Here is a 21,695-nt window from a genome sequence, read left to right as displayed (position 1 = left end):
AGGGTGATTTCAAAATTCTATTACCAGATAATCTACGAGTATATACATTTTTTTTACATTCTGCGCAGATAAAGTCGAAAGCAAAAACTAGTATATTATAGCAGCATTGTATATTTATCAGATATGTTGTGCACTATTCGCGTAAAACCGTCAATATTTGTCAAAAGTCTGCGTTAAAAATATTAAAAAACGTTATCTTAAACTTTGTAATAATGTCTTTCCACAATCGAAGTCATTCTTCATATTTTACAGCCGTGTCATCGTCTACAAGCGACCGAACATAATTCTGTCAAAATTCTTCTTTGACTTGTCTATTTTGTTGGCGCGGTGTCGTTACATCGGCCCGGAATAGACACAACTATGCGACGTAATATTTCGGTTGACTATTTTTACTAAATAAGCGTTTCGTTTTATTAGTGAAGTGATTATTGGCTCGAATAAGTTTTAACTTAAGATTTCCTTTATCTTATATAGCTGTTGCTCGCGACTTCGTCCGCGTGGAGTTAAAGAAAACAAAAGTAGGTAGCCTATGTGTTCTACCAGATTATTTACATCTATGTCTCTAATTTCATCGCGATCAGTTCAGCCGTTTAGATCAGACTAAGAACTCTTACAAACATGCATCCAACCATCTAAACTTTCGCATTTATAATATTAGTGAGATGGACAATTTCAGTCTAATTTTGTACAGTAGGACAAAATCTTTTAGGTGATTTTATAATGTAATAGGAATGTTATATTTTTACATCAGCGACCACAATAAAGTAACGCGGGTGCGTTGCCCCCGTGTTTTGCAACCCATTGTTCCAAAGTATTATTCGCCGCACGCATGGCAATTTTGTTTGCATATTCGCCATGTGTTTTTTTTCATTAAACTGTACGAAAATGGGCACAAAACGTATTGTTTGAGTCGTGAGGAAGAACAAGCTTTATAATTTCTTTTTTGTAAAATCTGTTACTGGCTGAAATAATAAACGAGTAAAGTAACAGATTAAAAAACTGTTTTCTGTAAAAACTATGTGAAATATCTGTAAAAAAATCGAATTGCTAAAGTAACGTTTACAATATTTCATAATAAGGCTTTGTGATATATAGAACTTAACTAAAAGGTCATCTGTACACTATAATTCAGCTATTATAATTTTATACAAAAACCCAGTAATTATTGAGACGCTGCAGATGTCGCTTTTTTATATTTATAAGCACGTGCTTGGTGGTACAATTACTATGTGTAATGAGATATAGCACCGGTGTTTCCGGCTGTAATATATTCGAAAGCCATACAGTCTGCGGTCGTCATGCTTCGATACTTCACATATCGGAAGGGTGCAGCGCCACCTGCCGGCATTTCTACATGACTGCGTTTGATGTCGAATGTGCCTTGTTGACGTTTGTATATGAAGTTAGTACGATCATTTTCCGACTGATAAGCTGATATTTTTCACGAGCCTTCTTTCATGTGACCTTTTGTAGGTAAAACGGCTTGACTGTATTTTTGTTGTGTTCTTGGAGTGTGAAGGATATAGTTCACCGGTATTTTGTTTTCAATTTCATCCTTTACATGCTACAAATAGATTGATACATTTACAAATAATCAAATGTGCTATAGTGTGTATTACCATCGTTTAATAAAACGTAGAACACGTGCTGGTCTTATGATTGCAAAAGAACACCGATAAGTCCGTGTAAATTAATTATTATGCAAATTTAGCGCAAATACGCGGCAACGCGACTCGATCACTGCCATCCGGGCGTTGGCATTAAACCTTTGCGAGTTCATATTTGCAAGCCAACAGTAGTCAGTGGTACATTCGTTGCGTGAATGCACGCAAGTCGCACGCTCTCTCATCTTTGATTTAAAACGAGTAATACGCGAAAATCACTTTTATCGCATTAAAAATAAGGTCTACAGTGTCCCACGGGGTCTTGATATAGTCGTTTGTTTAGTTACCCGACAGTGACGGATAAAAGCGCGTGCCGTAAAATCTTTATAGAGTTTGGTTGAGTTCACAACATACGTTGCGCTTTCGTATTACGTATTCGCTATACATTGCGCTGCGATAGATGAAACAGCCTAGCTATAGACACGCTTAACACCGTTCTCTTATCAAGTAAGTGAAGTAGTTTTACGATCACTCAATTCTTTATCTTTGCGAACCGTGTCTGCATTAGAATGCTGCTCTGTACTTAAAGTAGGACAGGGTGAATTTTATTTTGATACCAACCATATATATAATGATTTTTAAGTAAGGTATTATGTCTTCTCATTATTTTGTGCAATTGACCCATGAACACAAATTAGGAAACTCATGTAAACAAGTCATGCCACAGGGGCAAATGATTTTATTCTCTCTACAGCTTTTGTTTTCACATATAATGCTTTTTAATTGGGCAAGCGATTTTATGAAGGTTTTTATATTTGTCATAAATGCTTTAAATGTAATCGCCACTAAAATTCCAATTGGAGGAATTTAAATCACATGTTACAATAATATTTCAGACATAAATGCTACATAAAATTTAATTACGACATTGTATAAAATTTATAATTATTAATTATAGTCAAGTGCGTAAAGTGTTTTTAAATTTTTATTTATATTTTGTTTTAGCTACTAAATATAAATGTTACCGTTAATGTTTCACTTCTGGTCATTTAGACTGCGACAAGATTTATCTGTTAGCACCAGATGTTGTCAATAGATATATCCTAGAGTTATATTACTATTTCAACTCGTAAATACTTCCCGACTATAAACAAATAGTACAACTAAATTTAGAAGATTATTCAACTAAACGGAATGTTAATATATTTTCTTATCTAGACAGACTTATTTTAATGTGGAGGGCCAATTTAGTAATTGACCTGATAAAGTCACCTTTCTTCTTATGTTTGTAGTTTTATATGGTCTTAGAAAATGAGATTGAGAACTGACACAAAATAAGGGATGATTGCTGTTAGAGTCGACACACGGACTGATTGCCATGCCTGACGGCATGAAGCTGTCGATATCGACTGTTTGAAGTGACCTTTTGGCAGCAGTTTTCTAGCATTTAAGTGTTAAAACAGATCGCTTAGTGTTATTGTTTATCATGATGTGTTTTCGCTCGAGCTGTTACAAGTCCGATAAGTATCCGTCCCACGTAATCCAGTCCTTTTGTGGAATGTGAGTTGTCACCCATTTCGCTTGAGCTTAGCTTGTCTGGAATAAAACTTGCATAGCACGTTGGATAGCGCAACGAATTTTACATTTACTGGGTTTGCTTTGATTTTCAGTCTACATTTTCCAGACTTAGTGAACATGATATTTATAAAATCAGTTTTATTCGTAGATTTGTGGTAGATTTTTAACCAACTTGATGTGAAATGATGATGAAAGGATGGGTGTTTCCTGTTTGCCGATTGGCCCGATAGAATATAAACTAATAGTTAGATAATTCAAAAATTAAAAATACTTATTTGGAAAAATCAAAATATTTAAATTCTCTCGATCGACATGACCTTACATAGCATTATCTAAGAGTTTGAGAACTTTGTCATTTTATAAATGTCTGCCTTCTATCTGACTTTCTTATCTATTCCATCCTGTTACTCATACAAGCTCTGTCGGACAGTCAGTCTGGTGTGAGGCAAAATAGATCGCTTAAACGTGCCGCGTATCTCAATAGACGTTATATTCCTAACTTTGATATTTGATTTTCGAGAACTTTCTTTCGCTTTTTACTTGACAATCGTAATAAACTATGTCATTAATAGTAAACATTTTTGTTTTCAGGTAATAATCATTTTTGACGCGCAATCGAGTAAGTCATAATGTAAAGCGTTTAATTGAGCGGTTCTTTTTGTTGATGTTTTGTTGTCTACAGTAATATTTTGCTATATGACCAAGAGAACTTCGCCAGGAGGCTCGTTTAACATAAATATTTGCAATTAAAATTAAGCTTCAACGCCCTATCCGTGCAATTATTCAAATTGCACGCCACAGGAGACCTCAGAAAGTTTCAAATTAATTAAGAGGGTCATAAGACAGACCGTTAAGGAAACAACAATGATGGTGGGCCCTAACCGGGGTCCTTATTTATTGTAGGCCCGAGGACTATTCCGCTTGCCCCTGTCATCATCTTGCGGCTTTTAAGTCCCCTACGAGTTACTCATATTTGCAATGGCTTGCAACCCTTTAAACGCGACAAATAAAATATGAGCATTACGCCGAAATTGCCTTTGGCGTAGGCACATTTTTTTAATACAGTCGTTATTGTTGCTCTTTACTTTGTAGATTTAAATGTGTGTTTCTAATTTGACAAAAAGTCAATACTTAACCTAAAAATATACAAACTGATCAACCTAATTTTTTTAATGTTACTAATTTAAATATAAACCAACTAAGAGTAACAGCTAATATAGGTATCATTCTTTCGTTTACGAATGCATTTATAAGTGTTAACATGTATCTACGTAGTTTTTGCACGCATGTTTTGACACGTTTGGAACAGACCGTGTCGTGTAGGGCTCTAGAATGCCAAGCGTAGCGTCAACACTTGACTATCATCTTACTACCCCTATCCTTAACCCCGGTTTACATTTAATGCGTCATAAGAATTTCGTTTACCTCTGATGTCTGAAGATGTGAATCCTATATGCATATTTTGCATTACAGTCATGTTCGTTTGATAATTTTGACAAAGGAACCGCGACGACGATAGTTGATATTTTATATTTTTAATTATTACAGTTTAAAAAAGAAAATATTCTAATTTTTAATTTGGTTTTATGTATGTATATAAGCGGTCAACAATATCATGTACTCTGATGATATTTTTGCAATGAAATGGTTTCATTCGTCAATTTCTTAAATTGCAAATCGAAACTCATATATTATCAAGACATTTAAAGTCCATGTATATATTTAACGTCATATAGATTATATGTTAACATTTTTTTAATCTAGATTAAACTATTTCTTATATAGCTTCCAGGTATGTGGACCTATTAAGAGAATCTAAGCAACAAAACGTGATATTGAGAGTATCAAGAAAACAAGTCAACTATCCGTCATATGACAGGTCAATAACCGCACGTTATGTTAAAATTTTAAAATGCAATTGTAGATTATCATACGAATTTGTATTAGATAATTTATATTAAACTTTACGGCATCTTTTATACTTGATTATAACGATTAAAGGATTCGTTACGCTTAAAAAAAACCATACTAATAGGAAAAAAATGTTGTGAATTAAACCATATTTGTATTGAATTTTTGTATATATTGTTATAACTCAAAAACTACTAGATCGATTTAAAAAATTCATTCACCATTAAAAAGCTACGCTATCCATGAGTAACATAGGGTTATTTTTTGATTCGACGCCGACGAAGTCGCGAGAAACAGCTAGTTACTTATGTTATGTTGTGTGTAATATTTATCTACAATATTGAACTTGTATGTCAGTGACCTGGCGATACGAGCGATGTACGCTCACATTGTTTACATACTTATCACTTCACAGAATGCAATGTAAATAGTAAAAATAATTGTTTACTTGTAAAATCACGATAGTACTATTGAGTGATTTACAACCAAAGACTCATGCAAACATAGGTCTTAATATCAGATGTTAAATCATAGTTTTTTAATGAATTGAATTTTGAAAAAGAATAGAGTGAGTGTTGTGCAGTTCCATGTAAACAGTTGACATACGCCATAAAAAATGTAACTGGCCATACACGATTTGAAGCAGTCTGTGTATTATAGCCCTTAGTCATCATATTCTGGCATCCGAACGGTTCTGCCAAGCATAAATAATTGTTTGATATATGTGACAAGGTCAGTGCGGTGTCTCTGACACACGACACTTGTTCTGCGGCGAGATATAACTAATTGATGTTTCCTTACGTCTCAGATATGGAACAAGGAGACCGCCTGTGTGTTGCTTCTTAACTTTTTTTGACGGTCGTCTTTTGTTTTTGTCGGAATATATTACCGGCCTGTTTTCATTTAGATTTACGGTCTCGAGAACTAGGTTTAGTAGTAACGTTTTTTATGACTTTATCTTGCTAAGATTTTATGAACAAATTTAGACACATTAGAAACATTTTTAGTGATAAAGAATTAAAATGAGATGATAAAGTGTTCATCAATGATTTTTTTTTATTTCAAAGCACACAAAATGATGTTAATATTTGTTATATTAGATGCTAGTAAACATAAATTTAGCTCGTTAATACCAAAAATACACAAGCTTAGAACAATGTGCAGCTATTATTTACACAACTTCCGTCAACATTTGTCGTCGTAATTCACAAGCAAGCTTGAATTACACAATAAACGTGGTGCGAGCGAACCATGCTTCTGGTCATTCACTGATAGAAACAGGCTTTGCTGTCATTATTTAGACGTAAACTAGTACTTTTCAGATCGATGCTATAACTTATATGGTGGTACTCACACTACTCGATTTTTAGTTGTGCAACTAAACAGTTGAATGAGGTACGTAACAATTGACAATCGTGCGATAGTTTAGTCAAAGATGTGCGCCCGCTCTAACTTTACTAGACTTTGGTTTGTAGTTTCCCTTCGACTTTCGTTTGTTTCTGTTGTTGGGACTATCTGATATGGTAAAAAGATTGCTGGATTCTCTAGATAAATGAGACTGTGAAGATTCTTAAGTTTAGTAAAACAAATTAGGTTAGTGAAAACATTTTTCTAAATCACAAAAGTCTTTCATTTAAATGGAAATATTAAAGTTTAATATTAAAGAGGCGTACTGATTATTCTGATTGCAACAACGATAAATCTTTTACTTCAGTCTAGTTTTACGTCTAAAAACAAGTAGCTTAGTCGTAAGTTGCGCAGCCGGTCTAGATATGATCAAATGTAAGGAAAAGTGGTAGTAAACAGGTTCCATAAATATCAGTAGAAACTACTATAAACCGATTTACGAACATTAAATCGCTTAAAAATATAAAAGACACTGACTTAACTATTTCCATTGATCTTTTCACAAGCTCCTGTTTAGATCAAGGAAATATAAGGTTAAATAATCTCATAGTGACCTCGATCGTAAACAATATTTGATAAGTCCAGATTATAAGCTACAAACCTCGCATAGCATTCTGACTCATAGCATACCTTCCCAATCCAGACTGCCCTATAATATTTTATCTGCTTCAGCTTTGGCGAAAGTGATCCTCCTGGCAGCCAGCCAGAATCACTAGCGAGCGACAGACAAATATTTTGGGGCCAATTCATTCGGGACCAGCGCCATACTGACCATAAATTTACCGGCTATTTATAAAATAGCTTCATTTACACGTTGGACTTTATTTACTGACCATATGCTTTATATGTCAGTCTGGCGATAACAGGTGGCCTTTTGGACCTATATCTAAACTTTTTATAACTTGATCATCTCTATTCCTTAGTCCTACGTTTACTTTATTGTTTTATACGACCATAATTTAATGCGATATTTTACTTTTTACTCAAATTTAAAAAGATTGAATATTGTAATAGATGCCTGGTTTCAATATCGTCTTCCGCCAGCGATCTTTCACTTGTCGAATAAAAGTCGAATGGATGCATTTTTCGAATGTCACAATCGGGATCGGAGACGATTCCTTCAATCGCATTGTTATGCATGCGCCGCAGCTCGGTGGAATCCGGTCCAATCTATCCAGCATTTTAAACGAGCTCCGCTACGAATAAATGATTGATACCAACGATATGCAACTTGTAGTCATACGCTGTTAGCTTACGATATTTATGCGCATTGTTTAAGACAATAAGTGTGAGAATTTACTTATTGAATTAGAAGCTTGCAAAAGACGGCTTCTCCTTACCATTTCTTCAATGTTTTAAGAAAGAAGATCCTTCCATATTCTTCTTCCTTATAGTCTTATTACTGTATTAATTTTTTAACACGGGTTTACAAGAATTGTATTAAAATTAGATCTGCAGAATAATTAATTCTCCTTCTTCCTTTACTCACCTCCTTTAATTATCCTTCTTCAATTACATGTTGTTCTTTTATAATGAATTGTCTTTGAAACACCTAAAAAATCCTTCATTAATAAGCATCCAAATAATCCAAGCCATCTATAAACACGTCTAAAGTTTCATTGCGTAATTTTTAAAACCATATTTGTACGCTTCGTAATCGTTTGGCTTCGATCAACAGGACATGTTTGTGTAAATATTGACGTTGAGTGAGACGCGCTTACACATAATTCTTATTGCATAATTTTTACATTATAGAATTATATTTAGAGTATCATTCAACACTGATGTTTTATACTTCGTGATATTTTGATGAGTGATTTCTGCAGACTAATGCTTGTAAATTTAATACTACTTACGTCAAAACTTGTGACCTTTAGTCGGATAGAGAAAATTCAGAATTAATAACAGTTTTTAGTTTACTAATAGGTAACATTTATATATAATCAATCGCTATCGCTAATAAGTTATTAGAAAACTTGCATTTCTAACTTCATGGAATTATAAAAGCTGAGAATATCCACAGAAGTGACACCGTACTATGTTGTTATAGTGAACACAGATCGGTACTTTAGCTTTACGACGCTATAAAAATGTAACTACGGCTTTGATAAAGTCGATAAACATCACAACTTTAGCTATATTTACTTTAACAATGCAAATCAATAACAAATGTCACTGTTCGGTAGCTGAAGTTTCCATTTATTTTAACAATACCTATTTATCCATTAGAGTTAGATTGAACTAAGTTTCAAACGTTGTAAAACTCAAATTAAGTTGTTTGGAAACACATGGCAAAAACACTAACTAATATTTAAAAGTAGCTGGGATATTGGCCATTAGCCAGTCTGAGAGACATAGAATGTGATAATAAAAATTATTCTGCTTTAGAAAACAAAATAATATCGATTAAAAAACCATCTCAACCTTTCAAAGCACATGAAGGAAAGTCTCTCCGTAACAGACATTTAAATCCGCCACACACGACGTCTGAGAGGTCTTGCACTTAGCAACCCTTTGTAGAGAGGGAGCACCTAACATTAATAAAAACACTCCAATATATTCGAGTACAGTTAGTTTAGCGACTGAAGTATTCACAATTACCTAAAACAACATGAAATTGAATAATCAAAGGTGTTTGGAATCGAGGAAAAAATTTTAATAAAAACTTACACATGTCTAAACAAATGTTATAGCTTAAAAATAATAAAAGAATTTTTATCATAAACCAAAAGGTGCAATTATAGTTTCCTCTATTCAATTTATATTTGAACAACTCGATGTAGCCGTCAAGAAAAGCGGGGATTTGTCGAGGGTAGATAATGAATCCCTTTCCAGCACATCTTGTTCAGGAAATGGCTGCAAAGTGTTTTTCCATTCTCTAAGAACTGAACAGGGGGGCGTTTGAATATATGAACATAGAGCTTATGAAAGCTTTGTTAAGATTAATGAAGCTTCAGGATAGTTAAATTATTTTTTCTTAGATATAACAAATGACTAATATCGACTTTGAATTTTAAAAACGGAAAATCAAAAACCTTATTGAAAAGACAAGTGTAGTTTTAATTGTTTCTTACTATTGCGTGTTGTTCTTTGATTTTATTAGCAAAGTAAAATTAATGATTATTAGGTGTGTGTTTTAATAATAAACGTTTTAATACGACTTAGACGAGGTAAGGAAACAAAAGACGGCTTAATCCGTTCATTCGTCTTACGTCTTAGAAAGCGAAGACATTTAGCCAGTGCAATGGGGCGCGGCAATTTATGTACTGTGAAGCCTTGATGCATTTACCGCAACGGGGTGGATTCACCCCTACCTTTTGTATCTGCGAAACATATTTTTAATCGTAAATTTTTCTACTCTTGAGTCAGACAACGTCTCCCTCTGAATTCTTTCTGTTCAACGAAATGTTATGTACTAAAAATGATTGTATTTTAGGAAAGTTTTAGATATACATTGTGATTTTTATAGTATATTAAAACAGTAGTAATTAATGACTGTGTTTTTATATTAGAATGGCCATCTGTCAGAGAATTTATTGTCGTATAAACATCAGCTATTGACATACTTTTTAAATAGAAGCTGTTGTATTGTGTAAGATAGTGCGTAAAGAAGTTAAGTATTCTGTTAAAATAACTGTCTAATTAATTCATCTTTTGTGCGTCCAAATTGATTTATTACATTCTCACTGTTAAGGAGATAAGTAGAGTGTCCATGATTTAGAGATTGTAAAGACCCTAATAATCCAGCTTTAAAAGTATGTTAATCGGATTTCGTTTCATAAAGTAACCCTAAAATAAGAATTACAGTAATTGTCCCTGTATTCTGCAAAGTTTTTTTTTTCGATACCAAACATAAAACTAACTCTAAAATGGATTTGTATTATTTTACGTGTTGTCATAATATAAAAAGACCAGTTAATATTCCTCATTTAATATACTAAAGTTAATGGGACAATCCTAAATTTTATTTAAATTTTGGTTACCCTACTACCAACTGTTACAAGTTTGATTTAAAGCAGGAAGCGTCTACTTTTGATCTCGTCTCTGCCTCTGCTAATGTATATATCTTGTCAATTTAACATTGTTACCGAAATATGATATTGCTAAAGTCGCGATGTCGGAGAATATTAATTATCTTATGCGTTATTAAGATTAACGTAGACGATGAAAAAGTATTTACATATAATATAGATGACTTTATGTTATTTAAACCTGTTAGATTAGCTATATATAAAAATGTGGATCTCTAGCAACGTTGTTACTAAAATAACCTTTTTGTATTCAATAGTCTTGTAACAAATATTTTTGTTACATATGGATAAGTCGTAACCTAGTTTCTGGTAATGACATGTGTTTTGCAAATGTGTTTTACATTTGCAACACATCTCGCTGGCTCTAACGTCCCATTTCTCATATCGCAGAATTGTAAAAATAAAAATAAATAAACTTTTTAATTAAACATACCACGTTCAGGCAATAAAATGATTAATCGTGCTAGACTATAAAAAACAACCGTGCGGAGAATTTCAATACAAACTTTAAGCTATTATTTAAAATGAAAATAAAAATCTGCGGGTTCGCTTCTAATAAAGGATAATAGGGTGGGCGCCATGTTTTGAGATGCAAAATGGATGCAGTCGAGTGGACCGCAGTTTGGAAAGCTTGCGAAGCTCCGTCGTAAGTCGAGCTTTAAAGGAAATTTTAATAAGTGCGCAAAGAAAGTTAAGAACTACGAATATTAGTTTAAAATTTTAATATTTATGAATATAAATATTCAGTACATGCATTTTGTTTCGCGTGTAGCTTCATTTTGTATTCTTTTAAATTGAAATACGGTTTTGTATTTATGAATAAAATTGTTTACTAATCTTGAGAGCCTTCTTTTTTATTCTTTGTTAGTTTTAAATGACATTTTAACGAATGAAGATAAATTCTATTAGTAACATCATACTAATATTATAAATGCTAGACGGCTGAAAGGATTTCGATGAAATTAGGTGTAGACGTTTTACTTTTGTTTTTTTAATGACACGCTTACGAAGTCGCAGGCAAAAACTACTTACAAATACAAAACTTTAGTTATAGTCTTATTCTAAACCTTTATTTCAATTTTTAAGGGCAGACAGTGCCTGAAAAGAGCATTAGTTATTCGTCGAGAGTCCAATTATCCGCCTTCTCCTTGCTTTACTTTCAATGGACTTCTTTCTCCCTAATTTAATAAGCATTGTACTCCTGTACGTCTTTTGCATTCAGAATAATATGATGTCTTCCTTAAAAATGTACATATTCATACCATATCAAAACCATATCACTTGATGTTTAGTCTGTACGTAGATACATTATTATCATGATTGCCTATTTACTGATTAGTAAAAATATTAATTTGGACTAAAAATACATATCTAATGACTTACTCTAATGCGTAAAGCGTAAACACTTAGGACCATGTAGTTTTAGATTTTTTTAATCAGAGTGGAAGTCTATTTTTTTTGTATTGTTGTAAATTTAAATATTGGTTAACACTATGTAACTTTAATTGCAATCTCTTTAAACTAAATTTCAAAGTTATACTATACAATAGTTAATACCTACCAGTAAGTTTTAATGTAAACATTATGGTATATACATATGTGTGTAATGGGAAATAAAGCTTTCTTATTTTTATATTAGTGTTTAGTTAAACCCTAAATCCTCTTTTAGCAATCATTTAAGGTTTCCAAGTGGCAGGTAACATAATACTTAAAAATGTCTACCTCGCTTTTAATATTGATGGGTGTTTTGTCGTGATATTGCATGTTTTCAATAAGGCAGGCCCACACGATACGGTAAACTGCGGCTGAGTATCGCTATAGCTAGCGGCTGGCGGCTGGCGCAGACAAATTGTTGCAATCAACCCGCATCGTGTACATACTACATGTCTGCTCCGTACTTTACACGTATTTATCAGAGTTTTTATATCACAGCCCAGTTTGGGGAATTTTTGCATGGCATGGGCATATGTGGAGAGATTTAATTTGAATGTTGGTTAAGAGAACTCAAAATCTGCCATCGAATTAAAACAGACATTTCCCTCGAGCCATGAATTAATTCCCTCTGATCCTAGACAGTTCAACTTAAAACATTTAAATGTATAAAGAAGCTTTGCTAAAGAGATGAAAGAGAATTTTATATAGTGATTACTAAATAAAGTTTTACCCTTTAGAGAAAAGAACCCGATTATTTAAAGTTTTATTTAAAGATTTGTATTTTTAAATTAAGAGTTTGTAACCGTCTTATAACAAAGCATATAGATCTTAATTTAAAAAAGTGCAATTTGAAATATTTATTTAACTCGAAAGATAAAACGAAGACGAATAGCTGTGTAAAAACTGTATTCACCCTTAAAAATAAACAATCTTAAAGTTATGTGTAATAAATTTCTATCTGCTAAAATATCAAGTTTCCTTTTTAATTTACCTCTTTTTGTATTATTTCAAATAGCAAATAGCCAATTTTCTCTGTCTCCTTGTGCTCGACTTTTCAATTCAATTTCCGAGTATTGATAGATGTCGATTTTATGAAATAATGATAAAATTCTTTCTGTGTTTGATTGAATCTTTAGTGGTTAGATTTTTCAATCATCGTCCTTTGTATTTCGTTTTATTAATTATTCATTTAATTCAATTATTTTCATTTAAGTTACTAATCATTTTAAATTCTGTTTATAAAAAATTCCTTTTTTGATAACAAAGCCCAGAATTTAAATTACATTTCACGCAATACCTTCAAAGGAAGGTAAAATAAGTCATGAAGTAAACGCGGGAAACGTTTATACATTCAGTAAATTAATGTAAACACGGTCTCGAAATGAAGCTCTCATTATATATTAACCGAAATAGGGATGTCCCCATTTTGCTCCTCTTTGATAGACCCTCTTTCCCTCTAATCTCGCGGCTTAAGCCCGCCTCCGACTATGTCTCACGTTTGCATAATTATTCGCTTTATCCGCTTAAAAAATCAATTTGTGCTCGTAATCTCAAATCCCGCTGTTGTTGAAATTAAGATGACTTTAAATTTGTTCATCACCTTAATTTTGAGATACAATAGCGCTTTTATGATAAAAGGCGGCAAAAATGTAGCTAGGACTTTCGTGACGACGATATAAAATGTAAACGAATTTTAAAACAAATTGTATAATGTTAATATATGTATCTCAAATAAAAACGTAGACTAGCAGATGGTGCATGTAGTTAACGAGTTTAAAGCAATCTTCTTTTACTTTAAAACTTCGCGAACGATACTGCAGACTTAAAAAAGATACTTAAATTCAATTCGGCGTCAGACAGACGAGCAAAAAGTCTTCATTTTATATAGCGATACAATGCTGGCCAGCATAGAAGTGTGCTATCCTAGGTTAATAGTAAAAAAATATACATCTATACTTGATGTCTAGTTGCAGATTATACTCGTAAGTAAACAAAAATGAAATCAACCAGTTTTCGGTTATAATTTTCTTCAATTTTATATTTTGAGTTTTATTCCAAGTTACATTTTTTAAATCTATTTCTATCAATACGATGGCACGTAACTTGTACAACAATATAACATTGCTATGCTTTCGTTGCGACATGCGGGCAAACATTGGCAACCTGTCAATGCTAACGTACCCGCGTTTCCTGTAGAAAGCGAAATCTCTCCCCGCGATACAAACTAGAAAACGAATAAAATTGCAACATCTAATGTTACTTTGAACACTATACAACTGAAATACGCACTGCTTATTTGTATATGCTCGTATAACATAAATCTAAACTTAACTGACCACTGTACAGTGCCGCCGACAAGCCAATCAAGTCAATTATTTTCGGAAAAAAATCTTTGTGGCATTCAAAGTGTTATTTCACACTTTAGTAGCCAAATCAATTCGGTGTTCTTTTTATTCAAGCACATTTCACTTTATGTGCATTATCATACGAAAACGGTACGATTTAATATTAAATTGTGAAGTCTGATTTAAATAAACCAAATAAATCGTGTTGAGCGTAACAGTGGCGCGGAGCAACGTTGGTGACACAAATAGCGACACTAAATACAGACGACATTTCGTCCTCAAAATAACTTAAATACTTTATCCTCCCCGTTTGATGCTAGTTAAATACCAATCTAGATAACATCTGTCTAGACTAAAAAAAGATACTAAATACTTACCCTAATTAGAATAAGTTTTTGCAATACTTTTTAAAAATGACACATTAAACACATGTGAAGTAATCTTGTCCATCGATTGTCGGACTTTCAATACTTCATCAACGCTTAAAGGTGGAATATTAATTTGTCTGTTAATTCTTACTTACTTACTGCGTTGGCGCAGCGACCCGAAGTGGGTCTTGGCCTCGACACGAGAGAGCGCCAGCGTCGTCTGTCCTGCGTCGTCGCCTGCCAGCCGATCGACTCTAGCTCGCGCAGGTCCAGCTCTACGGCGTCTCGCCAGCGGTATCTGGGCCGGCCGACGGGTCGGCATTAATTCTACCTTTACGTAATTGACTTAAAGCGCACAGATAAATTGCATTTAAAGCCAATTTTACTTATCAAAGATCATATAATATTGTTATGTAAACACATGTCTGATTAATGCAGTAATTTGGAAATAAGGTCAAGACTTCAACGAGCTCGTAACGCAATATGAACGCATTTAAATCAGCTTGCAAAAACCGAGGGTGATATTTTAAAAGGTCAACATTGCAATGTAGTGATTAACTTTGAAAGATATTAATATGTGCAATTTTAACGGACAGATTAAGGTGAAGTGAACATTACTCTTGCAATGTTATGTAAAACGCAGTTGTTCATATTTCTTATCATAATTTGAAAGATTAATCTGTTTATTGTTCTTTAGCTTCTACAGTCCAAATAACAATATATCAGCTGTTGTAATAGCTTGCGTTTTAACCCACTGTGTACAATTTAATTCATGAATAAATGAAAAACAAAACACAAACGATTGATCAAAAATCAGCTGCGTTGAGTTAAATTTTTTACCTACGAAAAACAACAGAATGTCGCTTATGACGTTGACAAATTGTTGTATCGCAAAATTTCAATTTGATTATTGCGCCATTTCGTAGCGACGTCGAGTTTCCGTCGTGTAAAAGCCGAGTGTCAGTTAACAGAGTAGAGCTATAGGTAACTATGCAGTAGATGCAGTTATAATCGCATTAGCAGAGGCGTCGTCGCGTCGAACAGATATTATAAAAGGCTTTCCGGAGAAATCTGGTTAACGCGCATCGATGTACGTTATTGCGGTGCATTGAACGCCACCCGGGAACAAACGTATACTGTTTAGTTACTGAGGAGCGTTTATATCGTTATAATCTAAGGGCCTGTCCTACCAGAGGCTGATAGGGGCTAATATATCTTAAAAATGACGACACTGTCAGATAAGGGAACAAAATCCGATATCCATCACTTATTTTACTCGTTCAATTGTTATCAGGCAATTAACAATTTGGTGGGACAGGCCCTAAATCTAATAAATTAACGTTAAACTTCAACATTTGTTGATATTTGCAATCGTCTTCGTAGTATCTTCTAGAATATTATCGATCTTGTATCCGAATCATATAATTTGTGTTTATATATTTGTGAATGATTTTCTACCATAAGCTTTCTGACATTTTAAATTTAACTTAGTTTCCTTTGTACTAAACTCATTACCTGAAAGGTTTTTAAAATGTTTTTCCATAAAATATAAATTAATATAAAAAATAATGTAACATAGTTGATTGTATTGTACAGTTGCCGCGTGAGAAATTTCCTACAAGGCTAACAACCTAATAATGTGACTGCAATCAAATGAAACTCGTTGATCAACTGTACCTTTAAATGTATATAAGAGGAATAGAAGCCATTAAAAAAACCCTAATGCTATATTTTTAAATTTAAGATTAAATAAAAATCTTATAGATTCTGAAGATCTATCAGCCATTCGATAATCGAAAGCTATAAAAAAAAGTTGTTTAAAAAAATAAGATCTTTTTTTATGTCATAAGAATCTAACAAGCAGATAAATTGAGCATCTCAATAATGTCACGTCCCAGAGCTAGTTTGAAATACCACTTCATTTCAATGTATATTATACGATTTGATTGGTTGTCGAACGCAAACGACAGCATTAGGTCTGTCGAGACTGAGTGCATCGAGACAGAAATAAATAAGAAAAAACGCGGAAGCAAATATGATACGCAAATATTTGATTTAAAATAAATATGGCATTTAAAGCATGCGCACACCTTTAACTAACCTATCGTATAACTGTTTAGTCGCGCTTTGATTACTATAAGCTTATATGGAGGTACACATACTACTCAATTTTTAGTTGTGCAAGTAAACAGCGGAATGGGCTGTGAAACAATGGACAATCGCACAACAGTTATGCGATAGTTTAGTCAAATGCATGCACCCGCTTTGGAAGACAGATGTAATAGTGCGTTCGTCATTTGTTATATTTGAGGTAAACATGTGATGATCATGAAATGTAACATTAAATGTACTAATCTTTACATTATACTTAACTCATAAGGGCTTAAACAGAAAGATTTATCAAATAAAAAAAAATAACGTTGACTGAGTATGCAAAACTAAAGGAACCAATATTTTATAACTTCTGCACTTGTCTCATGTTCAGGAAGTTGTCTAGCCGACCAAGTTTGCTCAAGACTAACTGTTACTCATATTTTCCTAGTTAGTTGATCAGCTAAGTACTAATTTCATTACATTAATGCATGACATGACAATTTTATTCACATATTTTTTAATTTAAATTCGAATCATAATGTGATTGATAAACCGAACGATTTTAATATTACTTGGTTACAATTTTATACGTAGGTAGAGGCATGTTTTCAAGTGGCGACATAATAAAGTGCATTCTGTTGCCGCTACGCGGCGCAAGTGGCGCAGATATCAGCAGTTTGAGAGCCCTACAGCGTCAGCGTCAGCCGACTCTTCATAATTGACATAAAAAAGTTTAAAATTAAAAGTTTAACATTTAATTATATTCACTGGCAATATCAGTATATCGGTGTGTATCTATATCTACGAGTATACTAATATAATAAAGTGTAAACAGGCACTATTTCGTGGCGTAGGTTGTCAAAAATCGTAACATATTTTTGAATCATTATTTCTTTAACAAAAAGCCCTACACTACAACACGCTATAGGCTATAAATTTTCGCACTATTAAATTTAGAGGGTAAATAAATTGAAAAAAAAACCTTCATGTGGAAAAGGGACCATAACCTACAAGCTGTCAACATTGAAAAAGCAAGGTAATTATGGTAACGGTAATTTTGTTTGACATTTGAGTTGAGAATTTGACAAATGTAAACAATAAAATAAAGTTTTTATAATTTCATGCAAATGAAACCGCACGGGAACAGCTAGTCATCCATAAACATCGATGACATTAGACCACGCTATTACAAATCCTTGAGTCGAATGACGAATACAGAAGCTGTGGGTTGTATGTAGGCCGTTGCCTTTTACTTAAAGGTCTTGTGTTTTTAATGGATAATTGGAATCTAGAATGTTCGTCGATGCCTTAAATGGAACGTATTGTTTATACATTTACACATAACTTCCACAAATTTAAAAACTTTAAAGTCTATAATTTTGCTGAATAAAATTGTTTAGAACTCCGTAAGTCACTCAGATATTCACCATTCAACAATCAGAAGTCGCAAACATTTTTAAACAATACAAACTGCAGTTCGAGCGATTCAAATTCCAGACTGCTACAATCAGGACGGCTGTGCAGTCGGCAAGCAAGAGATCTATTCAGTATTCCACCGGCCGCTCCTTTGTGATGGTATTCACGCGCCACTGGCCAACTGTTTTCAGCACGACTACACTGTACTACGATATTTACAACTCCGTAACGGGGAAAGCCATTTAAGTATTTCAAAATGATTTGCTTTGTAAATGAAATTAAATTCGAAGTGTAACATTTAAAGCAACTTTAGTATTGTAAATGATACATACTATCTTACTTGCTTAAGTTTACGGTTTATTCTCGCTTTGATTATATATGGAGGCACGCACACTACTCGATATTTAGTCGGGCAGTTAAACAGTTGATTGGCCTTCGAAACAGTCGACAATCGCACAACAGTTGTGCAATAGTTTAGTCAAAGGTGTGCGACCGCTTTTAGCAGACCATCGATGTAGTTTTTTTTTCATATGAAATAACTACTATGAGTCATTTACTTCACTGTAGTTAGATATTTTATACGTCTACTAGCTGTTCCCGTGCGATTTCATCAGCATAAAATTATTTTATTGTTTAGATGTGTCAAATTGTCAATTGCAAATGTCAAAATGACATATCATGACAAAACTTGGCAATCTTGCATCCTTGATGTTGACAGCAACTTAAGGTCTCTTTCCCACATTAGAGTTTTTATCCAAAATATTTACTCCCTAAGTTTAATGGCGTGAAAATATATAGCCTAAAACCTGATGTAAGTGTAGGGCTTTATATTTAAAAAAGAATTATTTAAAAATATGCTGTAATTGCTGACATCTTAGGCAACAAAGAAGTGTGTGTTTACGCTTTATTATAATAGTATAGATTAAGTGTATATTCAATGAAGTTGAATAAACTTTCGAAATGTTTTTGACAGTCAAAACCTGGCCTGAAAAAGGATTCTGGAAAGGTAAAAAAGGCAAACGGTAGTAAGCTTGTGCAAACTAAAGAAAGAAAAATTTAGGTCAAGTAACAACAGCGCTCGCGAAGTGTGCAAGTTTCCATTGTTTACTATTTCACGAAGAAAACTCTACGCTGAATACTGAAAAGGTAAATGAAAAAAAACGGTTTCCCTAAAAATAGGGCAACGAAATGACTAGTGCGGAATAAAACTGTGTACCTTTTTTCTTGCAACGTTTCTGCAATATCTGGAGAATAACTTTACACTGTCGGATATTTAACGAATAATTTTCTTTAAAATGTTAAAAATCATAAAAAAATTACTTTTATCCATCTTATTTATCCTATAAAATAACAGGTATCTTAACATCAATATGATTTTCCAATTTCATTACTTATATGAAAATATTTTTTGCGTTACCATCAATTAATAACACGAAAATAGAGAATTTCTTAATTACATCATTAATATGAACAAACTAACTAGTGTGAGCTAGTCGTTTGTCTCTCGTAAGTTAATTTGGATATGTTCCAAAATACAATTTGAAACATCCAGTAAGCTAAAGTTAACTGATCAATTATTCTTTTCTTAATTAAGTAATATAATCTCAATTATGGAATTAACCTAAAACTCGCAACGGACTGTAATTCTTTTATGCGTTCGGCTGAGCCTCGGGCGGGGAATAAATGAAGAAAAACAAAAGTAAACCATTAGGGGTGTCGCGTTCGGGACAGACAATACGACAATACAACAGCAACAGACACATTCTCTAGACTCTTTGACTTTTAAGAGACAGGACCAAGCAAACATTCTCCAACGACGATAAGTTATTAACTTGCGTATTCAATAAGATGATAAGGTTTGTCATCTTTACAGCTCTCTTCGCGAAAAATGGCAAAATGTATTTTATACAAAGGCTGTTCTCTGTCCAGTCCGTTTCTTTACAATCAAAGTTTCGACTGAAAGATTGCTCCTCCATCCTTATATCCCAACAAACATCGGATGCCATTCGCCCTTGGGTTCTTTTATTAAAAAGGAAAATTATTTCGAGACAGTTTCAGTACTTTTACGAAACATTTACCGGCCCTCGAGCTAAATTTTGAACTACGAAGACAAAAACGGTTTTATGTGTCCCTTTTGTTTTCATTGTTTCCTTAGACAAAAGAAAACAAAAAATTGTAATAGACGCCTTTATTAAAAATATTCTAATTTAAAAACCAAGCGTAAACATTTTCTTATACAATACTTTAGAAAAAATAGAAACTTGTATTTCATTATTAAGACCAGGTTCTTTGGATATGTCACCGACAAGTGGTGACCATTATTAGTTAATAATCGGTCTAAATCACCAGTAATTTTCAATTCAGCTAATCTTAGACAATTCAAAGTAGAAGTCTGGTTAGTTATGAAAGTAAAGAAATGGGAAAAAAATCATTATTTTAAATATTTTTTAATCTCTACAGGCAGTAGATAAGGCAACTTTAAAGTGATAAATCGATTTGTGTAAAATGTATCAAATACCGTAGCCACTGTCGACCTCTGTCCACCCCGTGCTCGTTACGCCACCGTTATTAATATCGCCATAACTCGACGTCAACGTCGCAGGTGTATAGACAGACTAATTACTCTCGCACGGACACATGTGGTCGCGCGTCTATGTTACGTGAAAATTATTTTCATAAATTCATTAATTTTGGATAAAGTTTTCAATGTGGTCGCGTCACCACATACCGCAATATCAAGTCATTTTAAAAGTTAAAAACAAAATATTAAAAACTACTTTTACTTAGTGATTCTTTACTATTTTAATGTTTTTGTATTAGAAAAAGTGCTACAGACAAAAATAAAGTTTCTTTTAATTCTCATTTGAATGTACGTAAATCTAAATTTTAAAATTTAGTAGCATTAAGATCGTGCACACACCCGAAACTAAATTATCGCACAATTTTTGTGCGATTGTCGATTATCGATTGTCAGCCAATACAACAAAAAAATGGAGTAGTGTGCTCACCTCCATGTATCAAAGTGAGACTAAAACAGTTGTGCGATATTTTAGTTTCAGATGTGCACGCTCTTATACACAATTTATTGTTTACATAATACCCTTCAAAGATTAAACAAGGTTCGTAGACACGATATTGTCGTTATCGTTAGTTATACATAGATGGTGTAGAGCTCGCAGGGTGAGCAAATTGAGCGTCACCTCCGTGTCATGTGGATGTTGTTGTTACAACCGCTTTTATGATCCTAAACACATGACACCCAATTAATCCGTACAGTTTCACCCTCGCTTTGATAGATAAATCAAATGGTATGTGTTTTTTATTCAGGGTTTTTGATAGCATTTTAAAGATAAATTAAATACGGCTTGTGTTATGTTACAAACTATACTATGAAAATGTACTAACTTTCACCCGCAACTCCGTTCGCGTGGAATTATAAAAAATAAAAATAGCATATATGTTCTTCCAGATTAACCTCTAGATCAATGCCAAATTTCATCGAGATTC

General features: G+C 33.3%; 1 protein-coding gene across 1 annotated transcript in view; it reads left to right on the top strand.

Moving 5' to 3' along the window:
- The window catches only part of LOC106101556 (protein sprint), a 90,019-nt gene that overhangs the window by 41,511 nt on the left and 26,813 nt on the right, over positions 1-21,695 (top strand). The gene's annotated exons all lie outside the window — the stretch shown is intronic.

Source organism: Papilio polytes, unplaced genomic scaffold (assembly GCF_000836215.1).
Source record: "Papilio polytes unplaced genomic scaffold, Ppol_1.0 DF823980.1, whole genome shotgun sequence".
In the NCBI taxonomy this organism is placed as follows: Eukaryota; Metazoa; Arthropoda; class Insecta; order Lepidoptera; family Papilionidae; genus Papilio; species Papilio polytes.
The sequence above is the reverse complement of the archived record's forward strand: the minus strand, read 5'-3'. Positions and strand labels throughout refer to the sequence as shown.